We start from the raw sequence: 21,478 nt of genomic DNA, 5'->3' as shown, positions 1-21,478 counted from the left end.
AATAATGACAATCAATTTTAATATTTATATCTGATACAATAAAGAGTTCTTAATTTGGAATTCAACAAAAGCAAATTAGTAAACCAAAAAAATGTAGGATTTTTTACTTCGAAGAAAGTTGCAGAAAATACCTTTAAAAAAATTCTTGGGAGTTAGCAATTAGTTTGTTTTATATTTACAGTGGAAGAAAATTGTTATTTTATATTTACAACAGTTGAATTATTTGATAAATTTTGAGATTTTATATTAGTAAGGAGTTTGTATTATGAGTTTGTTTAAAAAAATAAATAGGTACTACAATTATTTTGTCTAAAAAAAATGCTCATTTTATTTCTGAATAACTTTAATTTTGTAAATAGAATGTCTTTGGTATTAAAGTTTTTTGTAAATAAATTATTTACAATAAATAATAAAAACAAAAAAAATTGTAAACATAGTTGGACTTGCTTCTGCAGCCAACCTCCAACCATCATCATATTTTCAGAATGTTGCTTCTCTTTCTCTTTTCTACAAATACTATAATGAGCACTGCTCTAAAGTGCTAGCGTCTCTTGTGCCATCTACTAAAATTCATTCTCGTCTTACTCGTCATTTAATCAAGTCTCATCCTTTTTCTGTGACTGTTGCTAAGTGCTTCAAAAACTCTTATTCGTCTGGTTTTTTTCCTCAAACATCAGTTCTTTGGAATTGACTTCATTCATCATGCTTTCCTGATTCAAATAATTTACGAAATTTTAAGTCATCTGTCAATCGTAATCTTGCTCTACAATCTTTATCTTTTCTTTTCTAGTAACTTCTAACTCTAATAGTGGTTGCTTGCAGCGTTGTTGGAAGCGAAGGTTAACATGTTTCCAGTAGAATTACATTTGATAAAATGTAAATTATGAAATAGCAGATATGAAATATTTAACTTTTGTACTTGCTTTTTCTTTGTAAAAAAAATTTTAGTCAAATAATTTTTTTTGAATGTTGTATAAAAAAATTAATCAACTCTATACTTCTATTATCTTCTTTTATGTGAAGTTTGTAATTAATATTAGAATATGCTAGAATATCATTGGTATTAAGATTTTTTAAGCTTTTTATAGATGTGTTTTTATTTGTTTTCATACTGGTTAGGTTGTCAGAAGCAGTAAAACTATGCCATGTAGTCAGAGATTGATTTTAAGATGACTGGAAAGTTAGTCAGGAGAGAATGAATTCATAAAACTTTTTATTGATAAGGAATATTTTCAGTTACAGGTGTTAAAAGAGTTATGTTAAGAAATATGAAATAAGAAAAAAAAAAACTGTGTATACAATTGTTCTGAATTGTAATTTAATTTTCCTAACTTTTGTTTATAAATAAGTCAGAAATACAAACTTAGTAAAGAAACATGTGCAGTACCAGTAGCTTTTCATAATAAAAGCTTTTCTAACTGAAAAATTGCTGTTAGAACTAATGTTTCTCGGTCAAAAATAGTTTAAGGAAAGTTTTAAAAAGCATTATAAAGATAGCAAGAAACAGGATTAAATCAAAACTGCTTGATAACTATAAAACCTAAAGTTATGTTAGAAAGAAAAGACCATTTAATACAAAGGTAGGTACAAAGTAAGCCACAACGAACTTGGATTGCACAAGATATCTTGAAAAACTGTGATTCTATGAGAAGCTTGCATCTGCTAAGGTTGCTTTCCTTTTTCGCTATCGCCATTTTCTTACTTTTAATACTAATCTCGACCTCTTAATCTCCTAATCATCTCTTTAAAAAATACTTTTGCCATTTTCGGCTGGTTTTTTCTCATATAAATATTTTTCTCTTACAAATACTATCATTATGACTAAGCAAACGAGTTGTTATCTCTATTACCATCAATCTAAATCTCAATTAGAAGCGTCAATAATACATAATACTAAGTAGAGTAAAACCGGGTCAAACTGCACACCATATCATTCAGCAAACTGATCGATATTATCAAATAAAAACTAAACGGATATCCCAAGAAAAAAATAAAAATAGATTCAGATACAGAACTATTTCTTCTATTCGAATTGATAAAATTATATGCCGATTCAACTTTATTTTATTTTTATTTTTTTATGCAACTTTTACGGGGTGTCAAAATTTTTTATATAATTTTTATCGTTGCAAACAAAATAGAACCGGAACTAATATAAAAATAATTTTAGCACTATCTTGTTGGAAAGTTAATTTTAATTTTGATATTATAATTTTTATGCAGTTAGAACAAAAAGTTAAATAAAAAATCAAAAAAGTAAAAAAAAGCTCTTTTTTCTGAAAAAACCGCACTCGGTTAATTACTTAGTTTAGTTTTTCGCAACTGACAAAGCGCCTATCTTCATTTAGTTAACTTAGTGTTAATTCCGGTTTATTCAAAAATGAACAATAATGTTATTTGTTAATATAATTATCTCTTACTCATTAAAAACCAATAATTATATTATTTCTCAATCTAATCATCACTCACTCAAATCAATTTAACTCACTCACTTTAACGTTTCAACTAAAAGACAAAAGCATACAAGAAAGACGGTATACTAGCTGCATTAACTGATACAATATAAAATAAAATATCACTGAGAAAAGCTTCATTTAAACATGGGGTTTCAGTCTTCACGTTCGAAGTTCACAAAAATAACAACAACAAAGGCCTACATGGCTCAGGTACAACAATGGTACTCTAAAATAAAACAGAAAGATTGATGATGCATGCATTCCAGTTACTAACTAAGATTATGGCTTAACCCGAAATGAAAACCTAGAATTTGTATGTGGCTACCTTAAATGCGAAGATCAATTGCACTTATTCAAAAATGACAAGCCTGGTAAAGACTGGTTTTATACCTTTATGAAGAGATGGTCAAAAGAAAATTCAACAAGATAATTTAGCATTTAAAAGAGCCGCTTTTTGTACGACAAAAATAGTTGATCTTTATTTTAAATGCGTCGCCATACCGTAGTGTGTCGAAAAGGGACAAGATGTGCATTTAAACTTGCTGGCAACAATGAAAAAATTCATTATACTGTAAACAATTGCTGCAACGCTGATGGGCATTTTACACCACCATTTGTGATATACAAAGCCAAAAAAAACTTTCGTCCCGACTGTGCAAGTTGGCTCCAAATATTCATTTTCAAAATCAGGTTGGATAGAGCTAGATACGTTTATTGAATGACTGAAAAAAGTACTTATACCCAAAGCTGAGCAAATTGGTGGTACTTATATTTTAGTATTAGATGGGCATACCACTCACATAACTTTGGAAACGGTATTGCTGTGCAAAAAAAACAATATAATCTTGATTTGTCTACCAGAGCATTCTTCAAGTATTCTACAACCATTGGATAGTGGTGTCTATTGTCATGTCAAACAAGTATGGAAAGGAATTCTTACAAAGTATTACAAAGACTCAAAATGTAAGAGTATAGATAAACAACTTAATAAATACAACATAAATCATAAAGCATTAGCAATCACACAATCGTTTAATCCACCTTCATCAACTTTAGCAGCCTCCGCAGTACCTACACCATCTTGCTCAGACACAGCTTCATGATCTTCAACAGCCGCCGCAGCACCTACTCCAACCACACACCGAGTACCATCTTTCTCAACTACACCAGCTTCAAGTTTGTTGAACGTTTTAAAAACAGTATCGAGAGTTGAAACAGTTTTTTCAATCGCAGAAATCAATCGCGTGTTATGAAACGGAAGCAGTGCAGTATATCAAAACTTGGCGGAAAACGTATTACCGAAGAAAATGCGATCGAGTTCTTCAAACAAAAAGATGAAGAAAAAGCAAGATAAGAAGCCGTGAAAGTTGCTAAACTTAACGCAAAGTATAGACTATCTATGCCAAGTACTCAAATGCCTGAACATAACAATGCTGAGCAACCTCAGCAAAATTTTTTTTAAATGAATTTTAAATAAAATGAGTTTTAAATAAACGGCTACGTCAAAAATTTGGACAAAACGTAGGTTAAACTTTTTTTTTTATATAGCGCTTTAAATCACAGCAACTATTTTTTAATAAACAATAAAGTAAAAGCGGGTCAAACCGATTATACTATTTTTTCGATCACTGATCAAAAAATTTAAATAAAACCGGAACTGATAAAAGTATTTTAAAAATAAAAGCACCAGAAGAAAGAGAATCATCTCCTCTATTCAAATGTGTCAAAATAAAATCCAAGTCATTTTATTTTTATAAAAGTTTATAAGAGAGTCGTAAAAATTTGCTTTTTTCTTTTATTTGCTATCGTAATAATTCGGGAACCATAATTCATTTTAAAATAGTTTTATCTATCTTATAGAAAATTTAATTTTAATACCGATTACATAAATTTTTTCGTTTTATAGTTAAAAATTAGATAAAAAGTAAGAAAAGTTATTATTAAGTTTTTTCTGGTAAAACCAATCAATCACATATTTACTTTAAATTCCTTTATTAAGTAGTATGTGAATTTTTAAATTAGATACCTAGGTGAATTAAATTATTGGATTTTCTCATGTGTTAGTTCCGGGTTCTTCCTATACTATATACTATATATATTATTTTACAAAAATGACTCAATAATATTTATAAATTATTCACTTTCAAGATGACAGCAAGTAAAAAGTCAAACAATGAAGAAGATATAGAAGCTGCGTTAAATGATATAAAATAAAAAAAATACTTCAATCAGAAAAGCTGCATTCAAATATGGCTATTAAGCTGTATTCAAATATTCTCAACTCTAATAGGTTGCAAGAACAACAACATTGCTAGCTTCGAGGGATCAGGATCAACAACCGTACTCTCACAGCAAACAGAGTCAATTATGGTTCATGTGTTTAAGTTCCTATGGGGTTATCGTTTAATACAAAATGGTGTCATGGACTTCATATGCGGTTACCTTCTTCATACAAATCAATCAGACCAATTTAAAAAAGGCAGGCCTGGCAAAGACTGTTTTTATGCATTAATAAACCGATGGTCTAAAGAATTTTCCACAAGAAAAACTCACACTTTAGCATCTGCCAGAGCCACTTCTTGTACGCAAGAAACAATTAATAATTGTTTTGAAGTTGTCACTAAACAATATCAATTGTCTAGGATAACATCTGGTTGTCACATGGTATACAAAGCAAAACGAAACTTTAGTGCTGAGTGGGCTTTAGGTGGTCCGACTGGCACCAAATATTCAATTTCTAAATCTGGTTGGATAGAGCATCACACATTTATTGAATGATTGAAGAAAGTGTATATACCAGAATGTCAAGCTATTAGTGGTAGTCATATTTTACATATTGATGGACATACGTCTCACGTCAGTTTAGCAGCTGTATTGCTATGTCGGGAAAACAATACAATTTTGATTTGTCTACCAGCCCACTCATCTCGCATTCTTCAGCCAATGGACAGAGGTTTCTATTGCCGTGTTAAAAAAATGTGGAAGGCAGTTCTTACCAAATATTACAAAGACATAAAATGTAAAAACTAAGATAAAGAAAACTTTCCTACGTTGCTCAAACAGGTCTATGAGAGCGGTAAGTGTTTTACACATTTGCACGCTATTGCTGGTTTTGAATATACTGGGTTATTTCCACTTAACAAAAACAAATTCAATCAACAGGCATTAGCTATCTCCGAAAAGTTTAATCAACCGACGTCTTCAAAGCCATTGCGAACCAAGTCTTAAGCATTATCTTCTGAACCAGCAACAGCAGCTTCGAGGGTTCAACGCGAGAGAATGAAAATTGAAATGGAAAATTAGCTTAAGAGTTTTTTTCAAGAAAAAATCAGTCTCATGTAAAAAAATCGAGGCAACCTAATATTCCAAAAATTGCTGGCCAATGTATTACAGAACAAGGTGTTGCAGATCATCTCAAAAAAAAAAGAGAAGAAGTTAAGCAACTCAAATTACCTGAAAAACAAGCTAAAAAGCGAAAAACCATCTGCAAACTCATAATGCCATTGGCAAACCCTGCAGAACAAAAAAGTTACTCAATATATAGAACCGATTGCAACACCTTCAGCCAAAATGCAGAAAGTGTAAAAAAGAATTACATTCGGACATGATGTCATGCAAGAATCCAAATTGCATTACTTGGCTCTGCAACAAAACATGTTTGCCAAAAAATTTTGTAATAGGTTCAGATTTTTTGTTGTTGTAAAAAATGTAGACCTTAAATCTTTTATTATTTCTGTATGTTATATAAAAGATGTATAAATATATATACATTTACATATATAAAACGTTAAATTTATTAAATTGTATTTTATATTGATTGGTTTTAAAAGACTTCTTTTTTTTTTCTTCTAGTTTTTATATTTTCAAATACAATTAAGAAAAAAATAATAATAATAATAATAAATAATGTGCTTGTTGGTATTTTTTATCTTATTTAAAAAAAAATAGTTTAAAAATTTTAAAAATTAATAAAGTTACTTGATTTTTATTGTTCGGTAATCGGTTTGACCCGCTTTTACTCTATATTAGACTCTGTTAAAAAAAAAAAACTTTTGTCTGATTAAGAGTATTTAACACTTTTTAAAAATAAATCAAATTATATTAAAACAGTTTTAGTTCAAAAAAATATAAAAATATGAATTTAGATTTATTCATTCAAAGTCCTTTATTAATATTCTGTAAATCTCTAACATGGGATTATTAAACGGGAGTTATATTATTAATCATTAACATTACAATGAACTAAAACAAAAGGATAAGAATTACATTTTGTTGAACAAAATGTAACTTTTATCTTTTTGAATAAAAATTAAATTGCACTTAATTTTTAAAGTGCTATTTTTTTGCAACGTTTCCTATTTTAATTTATGTTCTTTTAATACAATTTATTTACTGAAAAATAATTTACTATATTGAATGTTTTTAAAATCAGCTAGTTAGTGATAAAACTTTTTTATGGGTAGTATTTTTGAGAACTTTAGTAATATTTAGTATAAAAAGAACGCGATTTAAAATTCTGTATAAATCAAACGTCGTAACTCTATATGTAGCCTAAAATGTGCTCTCAAAAAACACTAGCCGGGACATGACTCATGTGCAGCATGGCACTGTTTTACTCTGATATTTTACAGCTGTTACAGATGGAATCAGTTTCTGTAAGAGCCAATAGAGAATTCAAGAAACATTAATACCAGCTGACCTCATAAACATTAAACTGAGTTTTAGAGCTGTACCTTCATAGGGAGATAATTTAAAGTGTTGAATAGCCATTATCAAGTATGTACAAGCAAAAATTTATGGGTCAAGTCAAGAAGATCCAGCATTCATTATTCTAAAAGAGAAACAATGTAACACAGGTTTACATCTATGCTAGCTCAATAAATGAGCAAATGGTGTGCGGCGGGTTATCAGAATTACTCTGCCTACCCCTAAAGTCTTTGCCTAGGAAGTCTTCTAGTCTTCATCTAACAAAGAACACCAAGATTGGGGAGTTTAAAGTTAGATTTTATTAAGTTAGAGTATTTTTGAAGAAAAATATGTATTACAAGATAGCAGAACATGGGGCAGGAAGTAATGTCTTATATATAACCAGTAGCTGAACCTGACAGCTACACCATCTACAGTTACAACTAGCAGGGCTTTTCTTGAGCTTATCTTTTAGTACAGTTACAACTGGTAAAGTTATCTTTTATATTCTCATTAAAATTGAAATGGAAATTTGGCTCTGTTTATTATTATCTTTCCTTTTGTTTCTTTAGAGTTCACATGGAGAGATTACATACATTATATCTCCCAGCACCCATAATTTCTTACGCATAGATACTTTACTAAATATAAACCAAATGGAGATCTTATCCGTTCAACAGTGTTGGGAGACACTTAAGTAAAAACAGTAACAAAAAAGTTGTCAATATCATCAATCAGTGATTTTTTCTTGCTACTTTTTATACTTTTTTTTTTTTTTTTTTATAATTTTTAATTTTTTTTTCATAATAATTTGTGTCTATATTTTATTTGGTTTGATCTTCTGGTTTTGATTTTGATTTTGATTTTAATTTGGTTTGACTATTTGTATTTTTCTTAAGTTATCATATGTTATGTATTGTTTTTTTTGTTTTTTTTTTTAATTTACTTATATTTTCATTACTTCTTCTATTTTAGATTTATTATTAGGTATTTCTGTGATTAAGAAAAAAAAAGACAACTACTATCGCAAATTTTTTTAAAATATATACTTTGTATATCTTTTAAACAAATTTACAAATCACACACGATTAGCTTTACTAAAGGTTTTGTGAATTGTGTCCAAGTCAAGTTCGATGGTTTCTGAAAGAGTATAGTTTACTTATGACTATGTATATAGTCAACCAAATTAAAAAACTTAACTAAAAACTCAAAATAAAAAGGTTAAAAAGCTTTTTTTATATTAAAATCATTATTTTAAGATTTATTAGGAAAGGGAAGCTCTTTACATTTCTTTCTCTAATCTCTCTGTCAGTGACGAAAAATAATAAGGCGTTTCTAATACCCTGATGCAGCTGATATGTTATTAAAAAAAAAGTTTAGGTAAAACTTGTTTTCTATAGAATATGTTATAGAACATTTCACAGCCAAATATTCATAAACACATTTTATACCTGAGCGTTATTAGATTGCATTTATGATGCAGTCCCCTTTTAATTTTACTCGGGCAAGAACTTCGCCGCGGACTAATAACTGCAGTTTTAGAACTCTTAATACCATATTTTTTATTGGATATCCTTCCCTGCTTTCCTGCAATTTTACATATATTTTTCAGTTGCAAGTTTTTAGTTTCCTGAGATAATAAAAATTTTAATAATTTTATACTTAAACAAGTTTTTTAAGCCATAAAAGTTGCAGTTCTTTGGAATTAAAACTCAGAAGCAGCTACAAGCCCAAGTTGTTATAGAAGTGAGATTAGATTTAAAATTGGCTGCGTATTTTAAATGAACACAAAGAGAGAACTTTTTCTTGTGATAGGAGTATAAAGTTGAGTCGCTAGCAAACAGAGCCACTTTAGACATAGAATTGTCAGGATGATCATTAAAGTAGATAAGAGACAATATCATACCAAGGAAAGAACCTTGAGGTACCCAAGAAGTTACTTGAAATAAACAAGAGAGTTGTCTTTGAAGAATTTTTGAATGATTTTGATAAAGCTGTTAGAAATAGAAGATTTGACAATCTCAAAAATCAGAATGTTCTATAGAGTCTTTAAAATTGAAACTACAGATATCATTTTGCAACTGGCAGGAAAATAAGATTTAGTCAAGCACTTATTAAATAGTTTAAAGATAATTAAAGAGAGAATTGGAGAACACTTTTGTAAGACTATGACAGATATGTTATCTGGGCCACAAGTCTTAGATAAGTTCAATTGAGATATGAAATTAGCAACAGAAGTTGTTGTGATTTGAATGTCTAACAATGGGTTAACCTTTTTAACTGGATTGGCAGGAAGAAAATGGCTATACGACTAGGCAGTCAAATTAAAAGAAAAGTTCTTTGAAAGTAGTTTTGCCTTTTTTTATCTCTTCCAAGATATCCTTGCCTCGAATATCTTGATAGAAGTAAAAAAGATGAGATCCTATGAATTAGAGATAAAATGTTAGACTTGCCATTGTCAATAACACTGTTAAGGATTTTCAAAAAGTCTCTGGAGCCTAACTTCTGAGACAAATTACAGAACTTAATTGACTGAGAAAAATCGGCAAGCAGCACCTTTTAACATTGATTTCTTGCAATAATAAAAAGGCGTTTGTTCTCAAAAGATTGCTTCTTTTAAAAAAATTAATCACATTTAGATAAAGCAGCTTCACAATAAGATATAAACCATGGAGTAGAATGAGGCGTGACTTGGAAATAATAAGAAAAAATGAAAGCTTTCATACATGATAGGATCCAGGAAGTTAGGTAGAGAATGCATTTATCAGCAAAGAGAGATAGTATATCAGCCAGAGTACTATCACAAAGAAAATTGCCTTAAGGTAAACAAGGACAAACTAAACAGAAGCTAGGGTCAGAGACAAGTCAAACATCATGGAGTTAAGGTAAGTGATATGGGTTTTCTGGTATATGAGTTATAGTTATTAATCTGAGTAAAAATTTGAGATATAAAGAAGTTGAGGGCTTTAAAGCAAGCAGAGTCAGTAATTGTAGAGCCAAGTCATTCAGTGCAATGAACAGTTAACAATAACAATAATAGTAACAGAGGGTCATAGTCAATTTGATTAGAAATTCCGTCTAAAGAGTACATAAAAAGTAGAGAAATAACAAACAAAGACAAAAGGTGATAGAGTGAGGATTAGGGATTGCGATTTCCCGGACTTTTTCCATTCCCGGGATAGCGGGAATTATTTACATGGTTCCCGGGATCCCGGGAAATTCCCGGGAAAATCTTCATCAGAGAAAATATAAATAACTAAATACACTTTTCTATTTTTCTATTTATTTTTTGTAACTGTTTACAACTTTAAAGTGACTTCTGAGAAAAACCAGTGCATCGAGATGAATTTCGATCAATCTAGTTCTATAGTTGGTAAAAAAAAATCCAGTTGAACTAAACACACTTTCAGCCTCTACACTGGAAGGACGAATAGTTAAAAGCGCATTATAAAGCATATCTAAGTTATGCGATCTTTTATTAGTAGCTTCAAACAGATTGAATTCTTGACGCATAATTGATTTATTGCACTTGACTTCAAAAACATTTTTTACAAATTTTTCTAATCTGGCTGCCATAGGTTCAGATAACTGATTTATATCAATAATACTATTGTTAAGTTTTCTATCGCTATTTTTTTCTTTTGCTATATTTTCAATTATGGGAAAAAGTCGACCAGCTATTTCAATCGCTAAATTTATCATAACTGCTTTAGATGGCATGCTAAATAAGTCATCATCCATATCACTTTTTGAAGATTGTGGATTATTTTTTCTTCTTTGACATATTCTTTCAATTAAAGCATTTTTAAGATCTTTTGCTAGGTAGCAATCTTGAACATCAAGTTCTTTAACCATAAATTTTAATGTGTCATCAGCTGTTAATAAAGTTGCTTCCCTTCTGCAAATCATTTCAGAACCTAAGACAATAAGTTCCAGACTTTTTGCTAAATTTTCAATTACTGTAAGTTCATCATCAGACAACATTAGGTTTTCTAAACTGAAATCCACGAGAGATTTAAAAACTGCTTTTTTAACTTTAATAAATCTTTGAATCATCGTCAACATTGAATTCCAACGAGTTTTTGAATCCAAAATTAGCACTAGCTCTTGTCCAAATTCATTTTTAGAATAACGCTTTAAAGAATCCATTTTTAAAGGAGATCTTTTAAAAGTTACAACTATTTTTCTAACTTTAACAAGAACTTTATGAAGCTCAGGAACAAGATCAGAAACTTGGTCACTAATTTCATTTTGCTGATCCTCCTCCTCATCATAATCATCGTCATCATCAAAGACATCATCTTCAATATCTTTGTCATTAGTACTTTGATTATTATTTTTACCTCTTTTTTTATATATTACATCAACAACGGCTAAATGTATTGCGTGTGCAAAACAAAGTTGATATTCAGAAGGCGAAGTATATCCTAATTTTTCCATAACAGAAGCACCATCAGTTGTTATGCAAACTACATCATTTGTAAGATTTACATTAAACATGTTTAATTTTTTGATGAGTAGTTCTAGGCAATCATTTGAATTGTGCGATCCTAACATTCGCTCTAATCCAAGATTAATAAAGCCTTCGTTAAAGTGAAGATTTATATTCATAAATCTTCTGCCATGTTTTGAATATTCATCCAAATCTATACTAAACTTGCATTTTTTTTCTTTTATTTCGAGTATCTTTTTTTTATTTTCTTCGACTATTTCCAAATAATATATATATATAAGATTCATGACATCTGTTTTCGATTTAGGAAGAGTGAAGCCATTATCACGAAGCAACTCACGAATTTGATCCGATTCAGTTATTGCATTAATAGAAAAACCATCAATCGCAGCAAAACGAGCCAATCGTTCTCCCAATGAAACTTTTTTTGTCATGGAATCAATTGTTAATTGAACACAACGTTTTTTAGTTGATGGTTCTTCTTCTTTATTTAAAATAATATTATGGATTTTTTCTAAATGCCTCTTCAATCCAACAGTGGAACCACCTTTGCATAGTAATATTTTTGGACAATGTTTGCATTGTGCCTCGTCTGCTTTTTTAAGATCAAAATAACTCCAAACCTTCGAAGTTTTAAGATTTAAGGAAATTTTTTTAAAAATTCCCAATGCGCTGCGATAAATTTCAATATGTAAACAATATAAATAAGCAATATTTCTTATGGTCCGGAAAACAAAAATTCTGACTTTGGCGGGAAAGTTAAAAAATGTGTGTACAAAAATCCCGGGATCCCGAAAAAAATTTCCCGGGATTCCGGGAAATTGGAATAAAATTTTTCCCGGGAATTTCCTGGGAACAAATTCCCGGGAAGAATCACTAGTGAGGATGTGCTTTTGCGGAATAAGATAATAAATGCTTAGAGGATTTAAAGCTTGTTTCTTGATAATTAGGTGAATTGATGCCTATAATACGCCAAAACAAAGCATATAGCTAATGGAATCTTAGCTAATCAAAGAAAAATACCCATCAATACTAAGATCTAGAAAAGAAAAAGCCTATTAAACTATTTTCACAAAAGCAAGCATATCTAGTAAATATTCTCAAAATAATACACATGTCACATAATCACAAAACAGTGCGAAAAGAGAGTAGTGTGGGCAGTGTAACCCATCACCTCCCTTTAAAATATTTTTTTCATACATTTAGTTGGCAAATTTGACCCTTTTAGACAAATCAGTCAGCAAATGTTGACCATAAACGATATTGAAAAACATAAAGCCTTTTTTTTATTCAGCAAAATGCGTAATGGTACCACCCCCATGTGACACTTACTCCCGCTGGCCCTAATCTCACAATAACAAGCATGTCTCGTAATTTTTCTCACAAAGAGCAAGTAGTTCTAGTTAACTTTTGCAAGAGATAAGATTTAACTGATAGAAAATTACTTCAAAGACCACAAATGTTTGTGAAAGATGTGTTAAAAAAGTTTTGTTTAGTTTGGGCATGGTTCAAATGAAAGAGAACTTGATTCATTTATAGATAAAGCACAACATCAAAAGCAATGACTTAGACACTTGTCTTAGCCCTGCATTTTAATCTAAAATTAAAAATTAGGGTAGACTTCGACAATACACACTAAAAGCACTTAAAAGAACATTATCAATGCGCAACACAAAATTGTTAATATTCTAATATTTTACAGTTGCCGATGGAATAAGTTTCTCTAAGAGCTACCACAGATTTTAGGAAACCTTTCTACAAGACGAAACCATTAGGTTGAGTTTTAGAGATGTACTCTCATTAGAAGATAACACGAAACATTGCATAGCTGCAGTCAAGGTGGCACAAGTAAAAAATTATGTGCTACGCTGGCCTTATAGATGCCTAAGTTGAGTATTTTTATCGAGACACAATCTCTAGCCTTTACTCAACCAAGAACGCTAAGCAGTTTATTTCTCCTTGTCTTTGCCTAAGAAAGTTAACCCTGCAAGGCAACCGTAAATGGTGCAAACAGTTCTGAGTTGAAAACTTTTTTAATAAGAAAATGTTAATAGAAATATGGCAAAATTTAACACATAATTTTTTTTTAGATTTTTAGTTAAATACTTAGTGTAAATCTTATTTGTATCATATTTTGCAAAATATTTCTCCAAAAAGGTTTCTCTAAGTTTTTACAGAGTTATTAAAAAGAAATACATTTGTAACTTTCCAGCAATTATTACAAACAGCTGAATTAAATAAACATTCAATAATGAGTTTTTGCAAATATTATTAGAAACATAGTGCCAGCCTTCCCGTAAAGCGCGTGCGGTTGCACTCCTTGTGCAACCGCATTAAGTAGAGAGAATAAAACTAGAGAGAATAAAACAACAATACTCAAAGAAAAGAAGAATACAAAATTCAAAATAGAAAATCTAAATCATGCAAAATAGAAAATCTAGATAAAATAATCTAAAAAAAAATAAATGTTAGAAAAAGAAAAGTGTTGTCAAAAAAAATATCTACCTAAATATTTTACTGTTTTTGTTTTCTTCTTTTTAGGGCATTTTTCCACTACTAAAAGTGATACGAGTTGAGGAAAAAAGCAGATAAGAGTATAACGAAAATAAAAACATTTTTTAATAAACAATTTTTATGCATTTCTTTTCAGTTAGTATATTAGGAAAATACATTATAATTTGCGCTAGAAGCATGGAGATTTTATAAATTTGTTTTTCGAATGTTTTTGCAAAACTTTACTCTTTTTAATAATGCACAGGAAAGCAAAACTAATTGCTATTTATTTGTAAAAAAAAAATCTTTAACAAGTTTTTCATGTAAAAAAATAAAATTCAATACTAATTTATCGTAAATTATAAAATATTTAATTGTTTTCACTACCCAAATTGAAATATTCTGCACCTTTGAAAACGTGAAACGTTTTCAAAAGTGCAGAATATTTCATGTAGAATATAACAAAAGTGCAGAATATTTCATATTTCACGTGAAAACGTGAAACGCAACTGTTAACAACTCAGTAGTAAAATGATATGAAAGTACTACATTCACAATTAATTGTAAATTTGTGTTCTGATCTGTGTTCATCTATTAAACTAGACACGTCTCATGTTTTCACTTATAAAATTTTATAAATTGTTCAAAGTGATATAAATTAAAACCTTACATACATGTTAACAAATCAGTTCAGGTGTATCGGAGAAGGAAATTATTTTCTTCTTTTTAGTCGGATAGAAACGTAAATTTTAAAATGTTTTTATTTACACAAGTATTAGTTTCTCCTTTTTAGTTTTAACTGTAAAGCATTTATATAGAAATATAGAAAAACGATAATCATATTTTTCTTTATTAGGTTATTTCAATATAATACCATTCTTTAATTTTTAATTTTCTGAAATATAAAGTACAAACTACTGTGTCTTCTTTGTCTCTAAATTTCTTTGGATTGTCAGGTCTTGCCGCGTGGAGGCGAGACACATAAGACCCAACACAAAGCATTGGATGCCTGCATTACCTGGATCAAATATAGTGGCATTGCCTTGATGCCAAGGAAGACGAATAATGCGAGCTACATTATTAATACTCATAAAACTATTACGTGCTTGATTTGCATTCTTGTTAAAATTATTATTTACATTATTTTCTTCTTGTGGCCCTGGAGGAGCAATACGCACAACATTTTGCATATCAATTCGTGCTAAATTATTAATTGTAACGCCATGATATAATGGATTATTCGCAATAAGCCAATTGAGAGCGTTATATACTCGTTCTCAAGATATACTATATTCATAAGGCTCTCTATTGAGAATTTCAAATCTTTCAATGACTACGACTATGTTTGCCTTATTGCTAGATGTTGGCAACATGTTTGGTAGAGCTACAGTGACCTCAAATTAATCCAATGCAAACAGTCGCATGACCTTCAAAGCCATACTGACCAAAAGGGCAATCAATCCTAACAACTTTAAGAAATGGTATTATACTTGCCAAAGTCTTTGTTCAAATTCATTTAATGCCTAAATCTCATCTGGAATAGCACCTGGGTCTAAGTTATTCCAGTATGCTTTAGACGGTGCCTCATTCTTTCTACTTTTCAGATGTGCATTACATCTGTGGCAAACTAATAATTCTGTTATATTGGCAAGCTCTGGAGGCAAATATGGCTCAGCGACATTTAAGTGATATTTCACAATTTGATTTGGATAACATTGCTTAGCACATATAACGCAAAAGACATTTATTGTGCGATTAAATTCGTTAGCCTCTGCTGATCTTGCAGCATAAACTTCATGGAGGCGATTTAGTCTTTCTTCATGTTCTTGATCTGTTTCATTCGCTCTCAACTCAGTATGTCTATTCCTATTAATTTTGAGGCGAAACTACTATTTTCATCTGTTTCATTTGCTCTCAGCTGATTTTGTCTACTCTTTTGTTTAGCCTAGCGAGAAGTTCTTTTTCCTTGAGATTCTGTGGCGCGAGCTAATCTTGTCCGTTCTCAATCTTTTTCAAGTCATATACTTTGCTGCTCTTTAGTCTCATTAACATATTTCTTACGTTTTGAAATAGTATTGCACTTGCCTGCATCCCTTGTGTTTTCTTTGATGCCATGCTTTCTTACACTCCAATAAAACTGTATAGAAATGATAAATTGTTTGAAACTTTGAGAATTTCCATTTAAATTGAATCTCTAATGTATGTACAAATGAATATACGATAATTTTAGATATGAAAATACACTTTCATCAAAATTGACTAAAAATTTGATTTGTAAAAGTTCGTAAGTTTTAAATGCAACATAATTTGTTGAAATTCAATCCCTAAAATATCAATTTATTCAAATAAACAAATGAAAAATTTTGTATTCCTCTTAAGAATTAAATCCGATGCAATTATTAAGCTCATAAAGTTATAATTAATTAAATTAGGAAAATTTTTGGTAGGTGCTGCGCAATATTGCGCTAACCTTTAAGATGAAAACAAAGCTTTTCCTCTAAAATTGAATGTTTTTTCCACTTATTTTACAAACAACAAATAGTGCACTTAAATGGCTAAATTTTTACTGTTTTTCAAAAAAATTAAATCTTTATTGTTTGAAAAGGTAAATTTGAGCATAAAACTTTTGTACAACATTGAAGACAAAATAGAATTTTCAAAGTATTCTATTTAAATTGTATATAAACTTACCCTGAAAAGTTTAAGAAAACGTTTCAATTGATTAAAAATTTACACTTGTTAAATAATATTCCAGGTACTTTTGTTCTCAAGAAGAATCGATGTTGTTCGTTGTTAAAAATAAAAATTTAAATAATCGTTTGTTTGTTGTTGGTTGTTTTTATTTTTCTAATTTTTATAGCCTGTTTTCATTTTTTAGAAGAAGTTAGATTATTTATAGATTAAGATTATGAGATGTTGTGAATTGTAGTCTGCATTCTTTGTTACATTAAAAATAATTGAACCTAATAAATGCTGTTTTATAGTTGTTAAAGGTTTGCATATATGTTTATACTATGCTCAAAGTTAAAAAGTTTTTGATAAATACGTGTATGTGTTTATATAAATGTTTTTATAATAGTATGAAATGTATTTTATCTAATGTGTACATGATTGTTAAATGAGGTGTTTTTATATGTTATATAAAATTAAAAAAAATATTGTGTTTTATAGTTAGTATAACTATAACACACAATATATTTAAGATATACATCTAGAGCAAGATTCATCAGCCTTACCAGTCAAGCGGTATTACTGCTTTAGGTCTAAGTGTAGTCTAGCCTTCAATATAACTATTCTGAAAATACATAACATCATTAATAATTTTTTGTGTAATGTTGTTACCTTTGGCTTATCTTTATGTTAGTGTCTGTTGTTAAAAATGATTAATAGGTAGTTTCATTACTAGAACTCGCTGCTTTTGTTTCCTAATATAAATACATTATTATAATTTCTTCAAGCCGAAACATAAATTAGTGACTTTTATCTGAAATAGCACAGTGAGTATTATTATTAATGCGCATAGTTATACCTATTGTTCGATATTAGTTACACTTCTGTATTTTGTAAAATACACTATTTCTTAGTTTAAGTAGTTTCCAGACTTTTCTTCACTAAGTGTTTTCTTAAAGAAGTCATGATCTCTTATGGTACGAGTTTAAAATGTTTAAGTTGACATTAGGTAGATAATGTTTAGTAGCTTAAATTGATAGGTAATATAAAATCTTTTTAAAATTTTATTAAGTAATTAGTTTATTGTAATCTTTTTTTAAATTGTATTTTTACATTTAAAGCTATGTGTTATAGATGTTAATATTTAAAATATAAGTTACTATAATTCTTAGATGGGGTCTACCGTTGAAAGATATTTATGGGTAGTTTCATGCTTTCACCTGCTTTTATTAAGTGGGATACAAGCCATGACAACATTTTGTTATAAATAAAATATTACTATAGTATTGTTAAAACCTTTGCTCTTTGAAAAAAATGTTTCTATCTTTTCAATAAGTGTATAATAATTTCTCTTGCATGAATGAATTGTGGTTTAGGATAAAATTGTGTTATTATATGTTTGTTTTTCTATATTTAGTATACCATCAATCATTTTCATACATTTTTATTTAAGTTTAATGGTTTATAATTTATTAAGATTTAGATTATAAAAATTCATGTTTACAGAGTTGTTATTAATCATAATCGAGTTGTTGTTCCAAGGAAATTGTAGAGGTTTATTTATAAAATATACTATATATGTTATAAAGAAAATTTTGGATTTCATATGTTTTCACTAATAAATAGTTCAATATATATATATATATATATATATATATATATATATATATATATATATATATATTTATATATATATATATATATATATATATATATATATATATATACATACATATATATATATATATATATATATATATATATATATATATATATATATATATATTTATATATATATATATATATATATATATATATATATATATACATACATATATATTTATAAATATATATATATATATATATATATATATATATATATATATATAGATATATATATATATATATATATATATATATACATATATATATATATATATATATATATACATATATATATATATGTATATAAATATATATCCTTGGAGTTGCAGCAGCGTCATAGTTTGTGTGTTGGAGGGGGAGGGATTCACAAACTGGCGTTAATAACCTGTTTTGTACATAACGCATTTATAAGTTTTATTATGCGAATTGTTCAATGTTTACTTCCAACACACGCTGTTCGGCACTCCAAGGATATATGTATGTATATATATGTATATATATGTATATATATATATATATATATATATATATATATATATATATATATATATATATATTTTTTTTTTTTTTATTAGAAACACTTTACTGTTTCTAATAAAAAAAGGTTTTGTCTAACTTTGCCAAATACATTGTGTATTAGGCAAAGTTGAACGCATGTTCAGGTTATTGAGTTTCAAAAGCTTGGTTTGCCGCATGCCCACATTTTACTTCATTTAGCCAATGATGATAAACTTGAAACAGCACAGGATATCAATAATTTAATATGTGCAGAAATTCCAGATCCGGTTGTTAATCGTGATTTTTATGAAATTATTAAAACTTGCATGTTTCACTGCCCATGTGGGATGCTGAATCCTAATTCTCCCTGCATAAAAGATGGAGTGTGCAGCAAACATTATTCTAAAGAATTTAATGCCAACACAGTAGACGTTCACAATGGTTATCCACAATATAGATGTCGTGATGATGGGTTGGTTATCAATATCAAAGGCAACAATGTAGATAAACGTTGGGTGGTACCTTACAATCCTTGGTTATCTAAGAAATATTAAGCCCACATTAATGTTGAAGCTTGCATGTCTGTAAAGGCTGTTAAATATTTTTACAAATACATATACAAAGAGCATGATTGTGCAAATGTTTTGATAAATTAACAGGTTAATCACAATGAAGTAAATACATTTTTAGATTGTCATTATGTTAGTGCACCTGAGGCACTGTGGCGAATATTTGAGTATCCTATAAGTCATATGTCACACATTATTATCCGTCTTAAGGTTCATCTTCCTGAGAATCAGATTGTGTATTCTAGAGAAGGAGAAGAACAAGTGGCTTTAGATCGTGCTGCCCAAAGCGATACACACCTTACGGCGTGGTTTAAATTAAATTCTGAAAATGAAGGAGCGCATCGCTATTCATATCTAGACATTCCATATCACTTTGTATTTGATGATAAACATTGTAAATGGAAGGTTAAACAAAGAGGAAGAAATAAGGTGATAGTAAGAATGTATAAAGTTAGTCCAACAGGAGAAATATTTTTTCTTAGATACTTTTACTTTTTCAGGCAAAAGGAGCAACATCTTGTACTGTTAATGGAATAGTTCTTGAAACCTTTCGTCAACCATGTGTTTTAAATGGTTTGTTGCAAGATGACACTGAATGGCAGAATACTCTTTCTAAGGCAGTTTTAACGCAAATGCCTAAGCAAATTAGACAGCTGTTTTCAGTGATTTAAACCTTTTGTAAACCTGACGACCCTTTGCATCTTTGGAATACATACAAAGCTTTTATGATGGAGGATTTCATTCATCGCCAAGTTCCATTTATATTAGCTGAACAAGCTTCTCTTTGTCAAATCAAAAAGATTATTAATCAAAGTAGTAAAACTCTATCTGATTATAATTTGCCTGTTGTTGATGAATTCATAGATTTTAATCTAGAAAATTTAAATGATAATGTTCAGCAATCAAATGACGAAGCTAATAGAATGAGACCACTTCTTAATTTCTATAAATTAAATGTAAGTAATGCTGTCCTTGCTGCATTGAACGAGCAACCAAGTGTAGAAAATCAACATTCCAGATTGTTTATTATGGATGGACCAGCTGGAGGTGGAAAAACGTTTATGTGTAATTATTTGGTTGCTGAAACCATAAGTAGGGGTTTTAAATCTGCTACAGCTGCATGGAATGGCATAGCAGCAACTCTTCTTACAAATAGATCTACATTGTATGGTTTATTCAAACTTCCTGTCCCAATATTGGATAACAGCACATGTAATGTAACCCCTAACGCTATACATGGACATTTTTTAAAACAAGTTAGTTTGTTTTTGCTTGATGAAACATCCATGATACCTAAACATGCCTTTAATGCAATTGATAGGTTGTTAAAAGATGTTTGCAACAACAACTTTCCGTTTAGAGGAAAATTCATTCATTTAAATATTAATACGCTAATGAATATTATTAGTGCGCATAGTTACGCCTATTGTTCGTATTGTTATTGACGGTTCTGTATTCTGTAAAATAGACTATTTTCTTAGTTTTTAAGTAGTTTCTAGACTTTTTTAAACGCGGTTTATTGTTCCATGCGGTCTTTCAAGTAAGGTCAGCAAGCAAATTAGAGCTGATACATTTTTATTTTTAAGAAGAATTAATGTAGTTCATCGTTTAAAATAAGAATTTAAATAATCGTTTGTTTGTTGTTGGTTATTTTTATTTTTCTAATTTTTATAGCCTGTTTTCATTTTTTTGAAGAAGTTAGAACTAAAATGACTGGTAAAATAGTTTTTTTAGTACAATGTTTCTTTTTTAGTAAACTGTTTCAGTTTTGTCGTTAGTCTTTTTAAAACATTTTAAGCAAGTATTGCTTTATTTTCTGGAGCAGTAAAGAGGAGCTGATGGCTTTTTTAGTAAGTTCAACTCATTTTCTTATTTATAGATTAAAATTATTTTTTTGTAGAAAGAATAATGAGAATAAAACTTTATTTATGTATTTAATATGAAAAGTTAAATAAGACTGTTGTATGTGATCATGTAAGTTTATATAC

General features: G+C 29.2%; 1 protein-coding gene across 9 annotated transcripts in view; it reads right to left on the bottom strand.

The window, feature by feature from the left end:
- The window catches only part of LOC136085999 (adhesion G-protein coupled receptor G2-like), a 216,766-nt gene that overhangs the window by 91,597 nt on the left and 103,691 nt on the right, over positions 1-21,478 (bottom strand). The window lies entirely within an intron of this gene.

The sequence above is a fragment of the Hydra vulgaris genome, chromosome 10, assembly GCF_038396675.1.
Source record: "Hydra vulgaris chromosome 10, alternate assembly HydraT2T_AEP".
NCBI lineage: Eukaryota > Metazoa > Cnidaria > Hydrozoa > Anthoathecata > Hydridae > Hydra > Hydra vulgaris.
Note: the sequence above shows the minus strand (reverse complement) of the source record. Positions and strands in the feature narration are given on the sequence as shown.